Genomic DNA, 16,910 nt, shown 5'->3' on the forward strand with positions numbered 1-16,910 from the left:
AAGGATGTCTCTAGAATTGTGACTTAAAACACAGTGGAGTGTGTGTTATAAAGATATGGAAGGAAGATGGAATAAGAAGCCCTAAAGCAGTATTATGCATTCATTTTAGATCTAATTTTGTCAGAAATTTCTGTCTAGTGAATTTCTATACTCAGTTGAGTATTCAAGTTGCTGTAGAAATATCTGGGATGAAGGTGTGGCTTTTGGAATTATCAGCGTGTAGATGACAGTTAAAACAATGAACAAGAAGATTGTCAGAATATATACATTTCACATTAAAAAGTAAGATTTCTGGGGAAGATAACATCATGGCAAGGAAACTACAAAAACTGTGTATTGTTTGTTCCACAAGACTTTAAAAAATTAATTTATTTCCCTCCTAAAAATTGGTAGCTTGTACATAAAATTTTGGATTTCTGACTTTTCTAGAAAATTAGAAAATCCTTATTACAATGAATCAGAATTTCCTAATGGCAGCAACTGGTTGGAGCTTAGTAGGTGGCCCGGAGTTAATACACAATGGAATACTACACGGCAGGAAGAAAGAAGGAACTCCTCCCTTTTGGGACAGCATGGATGGAACTGCAGAGTATTATGTTAAGTGAAATAAGCCAGGTGGCAAAAGATAAATATCATGTTATCTCACCTATAAGAGGAACCTAATGAACAAAACAAACAAATGAACAAAATAAAATCAGAGGCATGGAAACAAGGAACAGACTGACAGCCATCAGAGGGGGAGGGGAAAGGGATAAGCAGGGAAAGAAGAGGAAAGGCCTAGTCAAGGAACAGGGGAACAGGTATAAATGACACATGGACATTGACAAGAGGGTGGGGATTGACTGTGGAACTGGGGGTGGGGGTTAGTGGGTGGGTGGCACAGGGGAGAACAACGGGGAAAATTGGAACAAGTGTAATAGAACAACAATAAAAAAGTCATCAATAAACAAATAAATAAGGTCTGCTTTCTCTAGCTGGGTCTTAGAAACCCGAGGCCTACTTGCAGTATTTTTATTTTCTATTTAGGCTTGTAAGCATTTGACTTTGTGATCCCTGACAAAAAGAACAAATTAATCAAAGGATACTTTTTCAGAAGTCACCAGAGAACACATGACTCTGGAATATGCCTCAGACAGGGGTGGGGGGTAAGGACTAAAGTATCTTTGATTAGCGGGAGATTTCTCAGCTTTTAAGATATTTGCTGAGACAACATCCCACTAACACCTTGCAGTATTTCAAACAAATCAGAATATAAACATAGAAGCTCCATGAGGATAGTAACCCCGCAATGTTCTGTCTTATATTTTCAGTATTATGAGGAACTTTTCCATAGTTGCTTAAAGATGACTAAATGACCTTAATAAATTGATACACTTTAAATAGAGGAACTTTACTATTCCACTTATATGTACTTCTGTTTGAAGTAGGCCTTAAACTTAAGATTTTTTATGAACACGCTTTTCACAACTGACAATATTGTCATCTATTTGAAGTTTTATATATATATATATATCCATCTAAAGTATTGTTTTTTCTCACAGTCAAATCCAAAGTATCTGACTTTAAAGTATAAGGTTACAAATTATCCATAAATTGCAAATCTGCTCAGTAGACTATAAGCAAGCTTCTTAAGGACATAGTCTCCACCTATTTTCCTTGCATCCCCTGAACATAGAACACAGCATCAGTTAAATCATAATAAACTCTGAGTAAATGTTTCTGGATGTACATGTGCATTACCATCCAAGCTGTGAACCCACAGGTCAAGTGTAACGGCACTGGCATTGAGACACTATTAGGAAAAACAAACTTCTCTGCCATGACAATGCTTTCTTAGGAGTGGTCTCCAGATATCACTTATGGAACCAATTGAAGCCAGTAATTGCAAATCTCTTGGGCCACAGAAATCCAGATTCTACAAGTCAAAAGAGTCATATTTCACACCTAGTTCAGTAATAAAATTAGAATCCCAGACCTGGAAGGCACTTTTGGAAATCACATAAATAACAACCAGTTTATCATTTACAAAACCTTGGATAATAACCTATGTGATTTGATTCTCAATACAATCCTGAGAAATAACTAGAAATATTAGGTTGGAACTCATGATTCTAGCAATAGCCTGGTGCTTTACGTCCTTAGGTCACAGATGGATTCTGCCACATCCTAGACATCATGATCCCAGGCAGGTTATTCTGAGAACCTTTCTGAGTGTCAGTTGTCAGAAATGCAAAACAGGGACAACAGTAGTAAACCAAAGGGCTGCTCTGAGCTTTGTTCGAGATCTAGCCTGTGAGGTGTCTAGCACAGTGCCTGCTTCGTATATCAATCAGGCTATCACTCGGGCTGCTTTGCTACTTGCCCAATGTCCCTCAGCCAGGAAGGAACTTCAAATTCAAATGTTCTTTACTTCAGTTTCCAGGCCGTTTTCCCTATTTCATAATAGACTACACATGCTTAATAGTTGCTACTTCTTAGTGTCTCAGATTCTGACATTCCCAAAATTTCCTAGGTGGCCTATATTGACTTACTATGTAATATATGGGCAGTATCTTCTGGACTGGCTGCATGATTGTGATAATAAAAACTTCTCAGTTATAGTCTTTGTATAAATGAATGTTGGAAATGGGTTTTTTAAATCCGTTATTAGAAAGTACACACACTGTAGAGTATGCATCAGTATATATTAAATGATTTTAGAGTGTGCAGTTTGGGGAGGGATTTGACAAGTATGAATGCCTTTGTCTGTATACCTATGATAATAATCCCTCACACACATACAGTGTTTCAAAAATGGGACGTTAAGAAATTAGATGACATATAGGGTTGCTGATGTGTCCTGATAGTTAAAACTATAATTCGTCTCTTTTTTTTAATCTGCAATCAAATATAGGACTCTTATATTGTAATATTCTCTAAAATAATGGTATCAGAGATATCAGAAATAAATTATTTTTAATTTTCTTTAGAATGCAAAATAGAACTGGAGAAATTAACCTATTAACCTCTCTGTAGAAAATTAACCGCATAAAGGTAAAATAAAAATGTTAGTATTTGAATTACAATCACACTAAGAAAGTTCAGTGTAAATATGTAGTTTATGACTTGGGAGCAAGCGCCAGTATTTGAAAAGGGGAAGGCAATACAAAGATCTGTCCCAGTGCCGAAAAATGACAGTTCCACGGTAAGTGTCAAGCACAGAATATATGTGATAAATTTCATTGATTTTATTTTAAGAGAAGTGACTAAGTAAACTTGATACTGGAATTGTGGAAATTACATTTTTGACAAAGGAAAACACTATGAAGGACATTTTTTAATTTCTGCGAGGCTCACAGGGGTGAGTCTTGTCCTGGATTCATGCCATTTCACAGATCATTAGACGCACTAGAAGACACTGCTCCTTCTCCCCATGAAAAGCCTCCCAGCCACATGGTCCCCTCGAGTGACCCGCACTATCACTGCACTTGAAATTGTGTCATGGCTAAGAGAAGACTTTGACCTTGAATAAGGACCAGTATTAACTAATTCTCATATTTTAATTTATAATTTAATTATCACAGTAAAATCTAACCTTATTTATTTCCATTATTCTGCATAAACTCAAATCCTAAAGAAAAAACATATATATATGAGCATATACTCGTGTGAGCACATATATGAGCAAGGTAGTTTAGAAACAGGAAGGTATTGAAGACAATCTCTGTAGTCTGACAGGGGACGTTGCCAGAAGACCCAGCAGTTAAGTATTCGCATCAACCCAGAGGCAGCTACTCCTCGCACTTCTGTTACTACGCATGTGTGTTGATTTAACAAACCGCTTTTAATTATTGAGTATATTTATAATCCATTACATGTGAATCAGCTTTAGAATACAACCCGAGCAGCTTCCAGTGCAAAGGAAACAAAAGACAAGTGCCTTCTTGCTTTTCATCAATTCAGTTTTTATTCATGTTTCCCCATATAGAATGCTTAATAGTATAAAGTCTTCATGTTACTAAAGGCAGGCAAAAATATTCAAGAAATGTACATATTAAGACAATGGTGAACCAAATTTGCAAAAGTGTAGATAGTACAATTTTTATGTCTTTCTTATAATTTCCTGTTCTTATCCCTCAAGGATTCTTTGCCATTTTTTCTTTTTTTTTTGAAGTTTAGTCTTTTAAAGTTCAAAGTCACTTTTCATTGAGTCCCATTTTCTTTTGTTACCCCACCTGACCCACATGCCAAATCAAAACATCCTATGATTTCTTCCATTTCCCTTCTCCATAGACATAATACATAACAAACCCCCGCATTACCAAGGCTAACATGGAAAAGGCTAAGGCCCCCATTTTCCCTAGTATCCCCAGGATTCAGAAGTCCATGATTACAGTCTAACCCCATTCAGTGCATGGGGTGATGCTTCCTCACTGTTATGATGTCACTGTAAACATATGCTTTAGGAAAAATGATGCTTATTTAATCCACGAACTCTGTAAAGAGCAATCCTAAAACAATGACAGTATCTCTCCACAATGAATCACATCAAATAAAGCACAGAGGCAGCGGTGCATCCTTCTAACTGAACGTGGCTAAAATTGAATCAGGACACTATCTGTCACAGCCATCAAACCATCCCCTTCCTCTCGGGCTGATGTATTTGAATCTTACCACACGATGATTCAGTTTCTTGACTTCTCAGCTGGTATTACTATAACAGTGACCTCAGCATGTATTAATACAAAACAATGGTTTTTTAATGTGAAATCTTAAGTGTAGAGACGGAGAAGAGTTTAGAGCATTTTTAAGATTAAAAACTGTACAAAATGCTATTTAACTGATATTTGTACTCCCTACTATTGTAGAGAATATAATCGACCATTTGGAAATATTTTCCATGAAGCTAGCTAATCTTAATGGTATGAAGAATAAAGAGAGCTTTGTTGTCCATAATGTTAGAAATGGAGATACATATTTAATTTTAACGCATGTTTTAACAATAGTATTCTACACCTGTGACTTTTAACAATCCGTTTGCTTACAACAGCATAATATAAAAACATTTATTTTAATATCATTGCTATTTTAAAAGTAAATCTTTTAAGGTGGACTGAATTTCTCTGGGGAACATCTCTGCATTTTGCACATATCATATAATATGAATCATCTCAGAAAAATATGCATTTGTTAACACAATTACTTATAAATAGTTACTGAATGTCTACCAAATATATCATTCCATAGTAGGCGCTGTGGAAGATTCAAAGAAAACCAGATTCACTGCCCTCATGAAGTTCAAAGTCTGAGAGGAGAGATAAAATATGTGAATAGGTGACCATCATATAAACTAGACAGCAGGAAGCACCACAGTGTGCTCTAAGGTTCTAAGGACGGAAAAAAAATTCCAGCCAGGAGAATAAGGCACTTGTCTAAAACCTAACAGGTTTTTAACAACTCATATTTGAGTGTTATTATAGCATATGGTTTATTCTAGAATGTAGGTAAAATAAAATGCAGCTTTAACATGAAGTTTCTTAAAAGCTAATCCACATGAAAATGATCATGAAGGAAATGGTTCATCACCAATGAAGTACTAGTTCCAATTAATGTGGATATCTGAGATTCTGAATTCTTATAAAGGTTTAGTTTTGCTACCATCATGCAAGTTTGAACTAATTTTTCTGTGTCACTTGATAGATGATATTGATTGCCTCTTCTGAAAGAACTATAGTAGCTCTTAGGCTGAGTTCTTATGCAAGAGTGAACTTGTGAAGAGCTTCCCCCAAAGAAATCCTGCAGTTGTCCATTGAAACACTAATGAAAGCTGTGCAACACTGACAGTGATTGATGTGAAACCAGAGCAGCAGAAAGATCATGCTGCTATGAACAGGCCGAGATGCTGTGGAAGACATGGATTGAAACATTGTGTTAACTACCGGCTATCAAGCCCCGGGCACCTGCAAACAATACCCAAGAAACAGAGTGTATGCGCAGCTACCTTGAATCTCCTGAATACCTGTTGCTCTAAATCACATTTTTCTATTCCATCAATAATACATATAGCCATTTTTAAGTAAATTTGAAAAGTATATAGTAGTGATGTTATCAAATACTTTTCAGGAGTCTGTACTTTTGAGGATGTGTTTTTCACCCATGATTTGTTAGTGCATATTATTTGTACCCCTTTTTAAATAACATGTTTGATAATATAGCCTGTTTTTAAATTAAAAATCATTATTCTTGCCCTGGTCAGTGGAGCTCAGTTGAAAGAAGTGTCATCCCCTAGACGGAAAAGATGTGGGTTTGATTCCCAGTCAGGGACATACCCAGATATGAGAAGAAAACCGATTGATGTTTCTCTCTTCTCTCTTCTCTCTTTCTCTCTTTCTCTCCCCACCCCTCCTCTCTCTCTAGAAGCAATAAAAAAGAAATCTTGGGTGAGGATTTTTAAAAACCACTATTCTTACCCTAATATTTCATAGTGTCTTTATTGAACTTGGGTTTTTTTACACTTTTACCCCCATTAGATACCTTATGTTTATGTCCTTTAGAGAATCGCTCCTTTCCTTTGTTCATCTTTCTTTGAATTATTAGAACTCACTTTCTTCTTCTAACTTTGCAGGATAATATTCATGCTTCCTTTCCTTGTCCTGTCATCTTCAACCTTTTTTATTAAGTGAAGCTGTCTCTATATCCTTTTCTACTATCTATTCTCAGTTTTCAAATCAGTGTAGTGCACATGGTAGATAATGAACAAATGTTTACATAGACTCAATATTTCACTATTTTCTCTTAAAACGGTAAACCTACCAAGAAAACAAGCACATCAAAAATCAATATAAACAAATCAGTAAATACATCTCATCTCCCTCTTACTTGGGAAGGGAATGCTCATTTAGTCTTATTAAGTCCACGGGAGGAGGGAAAGTTGCGCCCTGCTAAACGTAATTTAGTGTTCACTCTCTGTCTCCAAGTTGAGTACTGCTGCATTCATTAAGTTCATTGATTAGCTTTAGAAGAAAAGTTTTTTTCAAGTTTATTAATGGAACAAGTACCTGAATAAATAAAAAAGTATATTTTTGAATTCTGTTTAAACAGATGTTACTAGTTGTATGGATGAAGTGCACTTATGGCATCTTTCAGTGGCTGTAAAATGGACCAGAGGCCCTTAGTCCTATGGAGGTCTCAGCATCATGTCACAGTCATATGTCCTGTTGATGGCTGGACTCAACGATTTCTGTGCTTGACAGTATTTATGAAAGGAAGCAAAATAATATCATATGAAATAATTCAAAGCAATTCACCTTAGAAAAATTGAGGACATCCCTCAGTATTTTACTTCAAAGTTGTATAGTGTATAGTTTTAATTCATAATCATGGAACCATCATATTTTCCACAATATAACCATGATAATCCAAAGCCATTAAATTGAAAGGGAACTATTAAATGAGGCAGTTTCTTTTAGCAGGAAAGCTAAGTGAACTTCGTAAAGTCACATGCCTCCTGTATGATGCAGCTGGGACTGTTCGTCCCTGTCTCTTCAGTTGATTCCAAACGTCCCCCACTGTTCCGCAGTAACTTACTAATATAAAGATAACAACAAATCATAACGTTTGAAGATAGCTATTGGATTATGCTTTCTGTGCCCTTCAGTTTACAGACTGCATCTTAGTCTTCACTTAAGTATGAAGAAGAAAATGAGCGCATGTTTCCTGTATTCGTGCGCGGCTTTCATCGTAGGCAGCATTTGTCCCCATTGGACCTAATTCCACTAACAATGGCTACAGGTGTGAAATGTTTAACATTTCATAATTTTAAAAATGATAGAACTATTGCAATAAATGATTCGTGGAGAATATAGGTAGATAATTCTTTTTATTATTATGAGAATTTCGACATTATATTAGTAAAGAACATGTTTCAGCTTTTGCAATGTACTCGGAGGTTTATCTGTGATGAAAGGTCTGGTGCAAATTGTTCCCTAACGTTCAGGAAAGGTAAGACATTTGCTTTTACTTAAGAAGTTGGATGTTTCATAAGAATTTCAAAATGATAGAAATGCAAAATATAATTTACACTATCCTCGTATTCTCACAATTCCTTAGCAACACATTTATAGTTGGTGCTCTATCTTGACAAATATTTTAATCGCCAAGGTTATGTGACTGGCAGGCAATTTGAAAAATATACTTAGACTAAACTGTTAAAATCACAGTAATCTTGCCACTGAATAAAGACATATATATACTAGTTTTACTTTTATAAAAACACTTATTTTTAACATTTTTGTGCTGTTTTGGGTTAACATTTTATTTTAGGCATTTTCCCAATAATTGTTAAAAATACTATTTTAATTTTCTATGTAATAATTAAGTTTATGGATGTTAATAATTTAGTAAATTATTTTTAATTGTTTTTGGTTTTTCTGGTGTTTAACAGTTGTAAATAATGATTTTATTATATTTTTACTTATCTCCATTGGATATGTTTCTAGGAGAATTCCTGGATGAGGGGGCGGGGGTGTTTTAAAGGCTGCTGCCATACTCTGTGACACTGCTTTCCAAATAAGCATACATAGCCATCGGTAGCGAGAGATGACGCCCTTTTCACCACACTTTGTACTAACTTTTATTCACTTTTAATTAGATTGATGACTAGTCACAGCTAATTGTTTTCATTTTGTTTTGCTTTCTTTCTAACATGTCTTAAAATTATATTTCTTTTACTTATTTTTTACTTTTCTATTCATTTAACACGTAAAAAGCCCCAAACAGAACATGTTTTGTAGCATTATTCTTCCCTTAGTTGTTATATTCACTGTAAATTCTATGTTTAAAATCATGAACATTGCTTTGTAAGATTTTAATGAGCACTTACAAATGTTTATGAGTGTTAATTTATCCAATATCTGTTATGATAATACTGAATTAAGTAAAAGTAAAATAAAATATGACTTTAATTTACCATTTCAATCTGAAACTTTATTAGCACTTAATGAATAAGTAATACAAAAATAATTATTACTTCTATACATTTAATAAAATTCTGAATTTAGCAACAATATTAACTTTTAATCTGTGAGTTATAGAGTTTAGATCTAGTGGTAGTTTAACCTAAATTGCTCTATTATATTAGTCTTTTCCTCTCTACTCACCCTAGTCATTATCCTTTCTTCAGATTTTGTTGCCCAGCTCAGGCTTGTCATTGGTGTGCATTTTAGAACATACTTGAGCAGAAAATTGAGAAGAATATTTTTGTTTAATGATTTAACTAAGACTAGTATAGACAGCATTTAAATGGCAACAGACTTGGTAGGTAAGACATTTCTGATTTTGGAGATTTTTTTTGATCTCTCAAGAATCCTTCAATGTAACAAGATAGAGAGTGTTTTCAAACATATGGGCAACCATATGATATCATTCTACGTCATTCCTAATTTTGGTCATGTGAATCCCAAGGGACCTTTCATGCCATTCATCACTTTCACTGATAGCCCAGGCCACTGTAGCCACCTCTCTATCCTCCAGTACCTTGTAGGAGGAAAAATGTTCTCCAGTCCATGTTAAGCAGTGTTACCTATGGTCTGTTTCCTACGAGACATAAAACTACCCTTTCCAACCCTTCTTCTGAATCCGCATTTGAGGGAGGAGAAGTGGGCCGGAAACACACTGAGAACACACAGCTGAGTCACTCATGGAAACTCACTATTCATGAAACAAACTGTTCACCTGAACTCTGTTAAATATTATGGTGACACTCTATCCATGCAGTTGGGTCACACCCAATCCTACTTGGAAAGATAAGGGGCGGCCCTTATTCCTAAGACTTGACAGTCATGTAAAAGTGGCAAAGGCATTAACAGGACTACCACCAACATAGCCATTCTTCTGCAGATATCTAACTGGTACTGGAAGCCTTTCTCCCCTTTCCACCCAACCACTAAAGTTTTAAGGAAAAAAAAATGTCTAAAGTACCTGGACCACATGTCCTAGATCCTAAGGAGATATCGTAAGAGCACAATGGCATAAGATAAACATAAAATAAAGAATTTTTTGTGCTGAAATAAGGAAATGGTAGCCCATACAACAGGACCATGACATGCTGCAGGTATTGCTTTACCCAGGCAAAAGAGGATGAATGCAGCCCTTGACGCATGTCACCCAAATTGATAGGAAGCTGAAATGTATAAGAAACATGAAATTGTTTCTAGGAGCCTCTACTAACAAAATCTATGTAGATGTAAGTAAGGCCTGGGGGTTAAGCAATGGGTGGCCCCCAAAAGAAACAAGACACTCTTCGCTTAAGACTTACACTCTACGCCAGCCAGAGAATTTCAGGTGCAGCAGAGCTGAAAGGAGGCAATGTAGTTATACTATTTTGGTTTGCAGATTCAGCTTCTTAATCAGGAACTATGGCATGAAGGCAAAGCTGAACCAGAAAAGATACAGACAAAAAGAAGCAAGGCAATAAAACTTTGTAGCTGCAAAAAAGAGGACTGCACAAGTCCAGTTAAAGAGGATTTTGTGACATAATATCTTCCTTGATTTGCTAACTGTGCCAAAGCTGAAGGATGAAAACAATCCAGTTATGCTCCTGTCAGATGAGTCAACCGATTGGGGAAGAGTATGGGCAGAAGTAACAACTGGAATGCAGCTGTCCTTTGCCTCAAGCCCTGCTTCAAGCAACGGGGTAACTAAGCAAATCCCCAAGTTGAAAGAATAAGGGAGAGATTCCAAGAACATTTGTTTAAAAAGGGAGCAGAAATAAATGACAACCCATCAAAGCTACTTTGGGACAATTAACAGTATTGGGTGGAACTTCCCAGATTCAGAAGTAAAGAATACAAAAACAACAAAGGCAAAAAAAAAATCATGGTAAATCTAAATTTTTTGGTTAAAAATACATAAAAGGGAATATAGCACATAAAAGACAAATGAAGAGTATGTACTTAAATGTATATCCTAAAAAATTAGAAAATATTATAAAAGCAGGTTTTTGACTTTTTAAGAAAATCACAGACCATGAATTCTGCACAATGGATTACAAACAGAAACAAGAGACTTCCAGAGATGAAAGGAAGCAGGCAAAATTAAGTAAAGCATTTGATGAGAAAAGTAAAATCATTTCAAAGTTTAACCCACATTAGCAACATCAGTGAGTAGATTAGCATTTTTAAAAAGCTAAATAAAATATAAAGAGAATAGAGTGGAGAAAATAGCACACACTATAGAGCTACTGAACCTAAGTAATGATAGAGTAGGTATTATAGCTTTGAAAGATAACGTTGATTGAATACATAAATAAAATAAATGTCATTTCTGAATGCAGGGAAAAATGCAATAATTGGAATAAGAAACTGTATCTGGGACAATATTCCTAAGAAACTATCTATGTAAAGAGTTTGTTTTTTAAAATATATTTTATCAATAATGCTATTATAGTTGTCTCAATCTTTTTCCCCTTGACCCCTCCACCTAGTACCTCCCATTCCCTCTGGCAATGCCCCCTCCTTCATCCATGTCCATGGGTCATGCATACAAGTTTTTGGCTACTTCATTTCCTATACTGTTCTTAACATCCCCCTGCCTATTCTGTACCTAGGTATTTGTGCTTCTTAATCCCTGTACTTTTCTCCCATTCTCCCCCTTCTCCCTCCCAAATGGTAACTATCCAAATGATTCTGTTTCTGTTTGTCTTGTTTGGTCAGATTGGTTTTTAGATTCAATTGCTGATAGTTGTGAATTTATTGCCATTTTAATATTCATAGTTTTGATCTTTGTCTTAAATAAGTCCCTTTAACATTTCATATAATAATGACTTGGTGATGATGAACTCCTTTTGCTTTACCTTTACCTTGTCTAGGAAGCACTTTATCTGCCCTTTGATACTAAATGATAGCTTCACTGGATAGAGTAATCTAGGTTGTAGGTCCTTGCTTTTCATCACTTTGAATACTTCTTGCCAGTACTTTCTAGCCTGCAAAGTTCCTTTTGAGAAATCAGCTGACAGTCTCATGGGAACTCCTCTATAGTCAATTATTTGCTTTTCTCTTCCTGCTTTTAAGATTCTCTCTTTACCTTTAACCTTTGGCATTTTATTTATGATGTGTCTTGGTGTGGGCCTCTACATCCATGTTGTTTGGATTTTCTATGCTTCCTGGGCTTGTATGTCTATTTCCGTTGCCAAATTAGGGAATTTTTCTTTCATTATTTTTTTCAAATAAGTTTTCAATTTCTTACTCTTTCTCTTCTGGCAATCCTGTGATTCAAGTGTTGGTATGTTTGCAGTTATCCCAGAGGCTCCTTAGCCTATCCTCATTTTTTTTTTTTATTCCTTTTTCTTCTTGCTGTCCTGATTGAATTCTTTTCTTCCTTGTATTCCAATTCATTTATTTGATTCTTGGCTTCGTCCATTCCACTGTTGATCCCCTATAATTTTTTCTTTATTTCACTTAGTGTAACCTTTATTTCTGCCTGGGTCTTTTTTTATGTTGTTGAAGTACACAATGCGTTCCTTGAGCATCCTAATAACCAGTGTTTTGAACTCTGCATCTGATAGATTGCTTATCTCCATTTTTTTAGTTCTTTTTCTGAAGTTTTGATCTGTTCTTTTATTTGGGCCATATATCTTTGTCTCTTTATTTGGACAGCCTCCTGTTTTCCTTTCTATGTATTAGGTAGAGCGATCTTGACTCCCTATCTTAATAGCATGGCCTCAGGTAGAAAAGTGCACCTTTAAGTTGAAGGAGGTGGAGCCTTAGGTAATTGCTGGGGAAGGGAAACCCATGTGAACCAGGAGATGGAGCCTCAGATATGGTGTTTCTGCTCTGTGTGTGGGAGGGCCCAGAGAAGGGACAATGGTTGCTGCCTAGCCTCTGGAGTTTTTTCTGGGAGGGAGCTGCTTCCCCAGCACTCACCCTAATGCCAAATACTTTAGTTTCTCCCCATATGCCACTGGGGACCTTCCAGCTGCTGCCATGGTGCTGGAGCCCAGAGGGAGTAGGTCTGTATAAGTCCTAAGTTTGTTGAAGACCCTTTAAGAGGAAACTCCTAAGAATCTCACAGTTTCTTCCACTTCCACAACCCCCACTGATGTTTACAGCCAGAAGTTATGGGGATTTATCTTCCTGGCACTGGAACCCTGGACTGGGGGTCTGGTGTGGGGTTAAGATCCCTCACTCCCAAGATATCCCTACCAATTTTTATCCACCACATATGGGTGTGGGGATTCCCATTCCACATCTTGGTGTTTTTGCCCCTCCCACCTATCTGAGTGAATGTGATTTCTTTAATTCCTTGGTTGTTAGACTTCCATACAGCTCAATTTTCTGATGATTCTGGGTGATAGTTGTTTTGTAGTTTAGTTGTAATTTTTCCTGTGGTTTTGAGGGGAGGTAAGCCATGTTTACCTACACCTCCATCTTGACTGGAAGTCCAGGAGTTTGTTATAATTTAAGCAAATTTAATAGAGAGTGGCTGAGGCATACTCTGGTCAACAGTTTGAAGCTGGGGTAAAGAAATATTCCTGTCAGCCATGAGGAAAAATGAGGGAGGTTATCTATAAGGAAAAAAGTATCCCAGATTAGTCTCAGACATCTTCTTACCTATATTAGCTAAGAGAAAGCATTGTGACACAATCTACAGGTATTGAGGGAAAAACTGTTAGTTAAGCATGTGTTACCAAGCTATGTGGTTACTTCGATATACAAAGCATATCAAACATGCAATAATTTGGGACATAAATGACCAGTTAGCTCTTCCTAAAAATAATATCGGAAAATAAATTTCAATAAAACTTTATCAAATATTTAGACTTAGTAGGAAACTTATGGTATTGAAGATATGTAGGTAAATATAATTATTTAAATAATATTAGTCATGAAGCTCTAATAATTAGTGTTGAGAATGGAAACAAGTTTAATCCTTGAAATATGGTATAAATTAATATTAAAGATATCTCACTATTGCAAAAAGATAATATGTTTACAAAAATGGACAACAGAAAGGAAATGACAGAGTGAAGTACGATAATAGACACTGTTAATAACTGAAGTCAATACACTGAGAAATAAGCATATTATGTGGAGTTACAAAGGTAATGACCAGTTCATATTTCCTCCAGGTTACTAGTCAGGAAAAGGCTAGAGAGTATGTAAATCATAAAAAATATAGAAAATATTAAGAAAATCAAGGAAATAAGAATATGGCAATATAAACTGGACATTTTCATAATAAAATATTATATAAGCTGTTTTATACAATGTATAAAAATAGTGCTTTATACTCTGCATAAGACAATGTATTCAAATACCTCAGAGAGTTTAGAAAGATAATACTTGAAAACGTATCAGGAGATGCAAAGAGAAGCCAAGAAAGGGACGATGGAGGGAGAGAGTAAAGGATTCTGGAAAAGAAAAGGAGGAGAAGTAAGGAGGGTGGGAGGGAAAAAATTATAAATTATAACAAGGAAAACCAGCATGGATGCATCACTTTTGTAAGCTTTCAGCCTGTGCCTGATAGCTCATTTACTTTTTTTTACCCCTTGAATAGGGACTATTATCATTGGCATCTTACACACTGCAGAATAGAGAGCTAACGGATTTGCCCAGGGTGTCGCAGCTAATGGAAGGCGGGGCTGAGGTCCAGTTTAGGCATCCTGATCCACCCCCCATGCTCTTCACTGCCATGCTTACACTATGATGGTTATCAGACAGAGTCGATGTTATTGCAAAACAGCATTTAATAAGATAAGAAAGGTCCAGTGAGCTCCATCAGAGGTGGGAGCAGAAAGCAGACCCAGAGAGCCCTGACCCATTGCACCAACCATCAAACTTGGAGAGGATCCGCCGCCCAAGCTGGTTAGAGTCACCATGACCGCAACAATGAGCAGCTAAGTTGGGACCCAGCAGCAGCACACCCTCCAACCTCCGCACCCGCACAACCCCACCCTCAGCAATGCAGACACCAAGCCGTGTACCTGTGGACAGCAGAAATGGATTGGAGGCCAGGAGGGCTCATATACCTCGTATGTGGCACCTGCCAGGATTACAAGGGAGTGAGAGAAACAAGATGTTCATTGAAAGGCAGGATTTGGGAACAGTAAAATGGTTTCATGTAAGAAACAGATATGATTTCATCAACAGGAATGACATTAAGATGTATTTCTACACCAGCTGCCATAAAGGAGAACAATCCCAGAAAGTACCTTGTAATGTAGCAGATGGAGAGACTATGGAGTTTGATGTTGTTGAAGGAGGAAAGGGTGGAGGCAACAGATTACAGGCCCCGATGGAGGTAGAGTACAGGGCAGTACATATGCAGCAGAACGTAACCCTTATAGACACTATGCATGTCTGCAGGGGTCCTCCTCCCAATTACCAGTAGAATTATAAGAATTTGAGAGTGGGGAAAAGAATGAGGGTTTGGAGAGTGCTCCAGAAGCCCTGGCGGAACTGTGTCAGCCCTCAGCAAGTGAGGGTTCCCACCTTACTACATGTGGAGACCCTGCGGGTGTCCCCCACAGTATTCCAACCATCCTGTGCAGGCAGAAGTAATGGAGGGTGCTGACAACCAGGGTGCAAGAGTACAAGGTAGACCAGTGAGACCATACATGTATGGGGCTATGGACCAGGTTCCACAGGGGCCCTCCTCACCAAAGACAGCCTAGAGGGGATGACAGTGAAGAACGTAAGAAAAAGGAGATGAGGCCCAAGGTCAGCAGCCACCTCAATGTCAGTAGCATGACAACTTCAATTACCGAAGCAAACCCCCAGTGCAGAAAATCAAACCACAAGATGGCAGAAAGACAAAAGCAGTTGATCCACAAGCTGAAAATTCATCCTTTCCCCAGGCTGAGCAAGGTGGGGCCGAGTGAATGCCGGCTTACCATCTCTACCATTACCCAGTTTAGTCACCCAACAAGAAGAAAGTACTATGAAATCCAGCAACAGGAAATTAACAAAAGATTGGAGCAGAAGGCTTTGAGTGCTTGCTTTTTGCCCATTGACCAGGTAACTAGAATTATCTGCATTATGTTTGCAGCATGAGGTTTTTTTTTATTTTTTATATGAAAACGTCTCTTTTGGGCAATGACATTTTGTTTTAAGGCCTGCTTTTTCTCAATGCACCTTTAAAAAATGTAAAATTGTTCCACATCTGGTCAAGTTCAGATTTTTAATAACCTTATTTTTAACTTGTAATAAAAGATTACAATTTGATTTTTTTTAAAGTGAGCAAACTTCAAGCACCTGTTAATAATTCTTTTTTAAAAAGATAAGAAAGGTCACTTGCTGATTAGAACTGTATAATTATAAGTCACAGTGAAGTTCTTCTCAATCTTCATACACCAAACATATTATTGGCATATATAAGGCAAATAACTATAAAATAGATTAGAAAGAAATTAATATAAATGCATTAGTAATAGTAAACCATAATAAATTAGAAAAAGAATAAAGCTTTAATGTATTTATATATATATATGTGTGTGTATATATATATGCTAGATATCTCTGAGACCATTTAGCATTTTCATTTATAAGGTCTTTGAAAAATTCAGAATAGAACTTAAATTCACTTAGAAATCAGTGTGTGTCATTAGAATTATTTCACCCAATTCTTAGCCTCTGATTGTATTTTAGTAGTGTTTATTATTCCATTGGCCTGACAGTTCTATTTGACAGACAAGGTTTAGGATAGAAAGAAAGTGCTTTGGCTTTCTTTTTGTTATACATTAACATTAGCCCATGAATGCGACCTTTATTTTTTGTCACATAACTAAAAATAGCCTGTGAAAAGGCACATGCCTATTTATAACAAATTAACTAAATCCAAAAAAGACTGTACACTAAGGCTTGTGAGGTATCATACATTGGCTTTATCATGCACTAATAGGGGAAGTTTAAATTAGTTTTAGCTTTCTGAAAAAC

The 16,910-nt window shown here is 36.5% G+C and overlaps 1 protein-coding gene and 1 pseudogene across 5 annotated transcripts in view; both read left to right on the forward strand.

Moving 5' to 3' along the window:
- The window catches only part of GRIA4 (glutamate ionotropic receptor AMPA type subunit 4), a 383,403-nt gene that overhangs the window by 26,151 nt on the left and 340,342 nt on the right, over positions 1-16,910 (forward strand). The window lies entirely within an intron of this gene.
- LOC139440890 (Y-box-binding protein 1 pseudogene) lies at positions 14,938-15,856 on the forward strand (annotated as a pseudogene).

This window comes from Desmodus rotundus, chromosome 5 (assembly GCF_022682495.2).
Source record: "Desmodus rotundus isolate HL8 chromosome 5, HLdesRot8A.1, whole genome shotgun sequence".
Taxonomy (NCBI): Eukaryota; Metazoa; Chordata; class Mammalia; order Chiroptera; family Phyllostomidae; genus Desmodus; species Desmodus rotundus.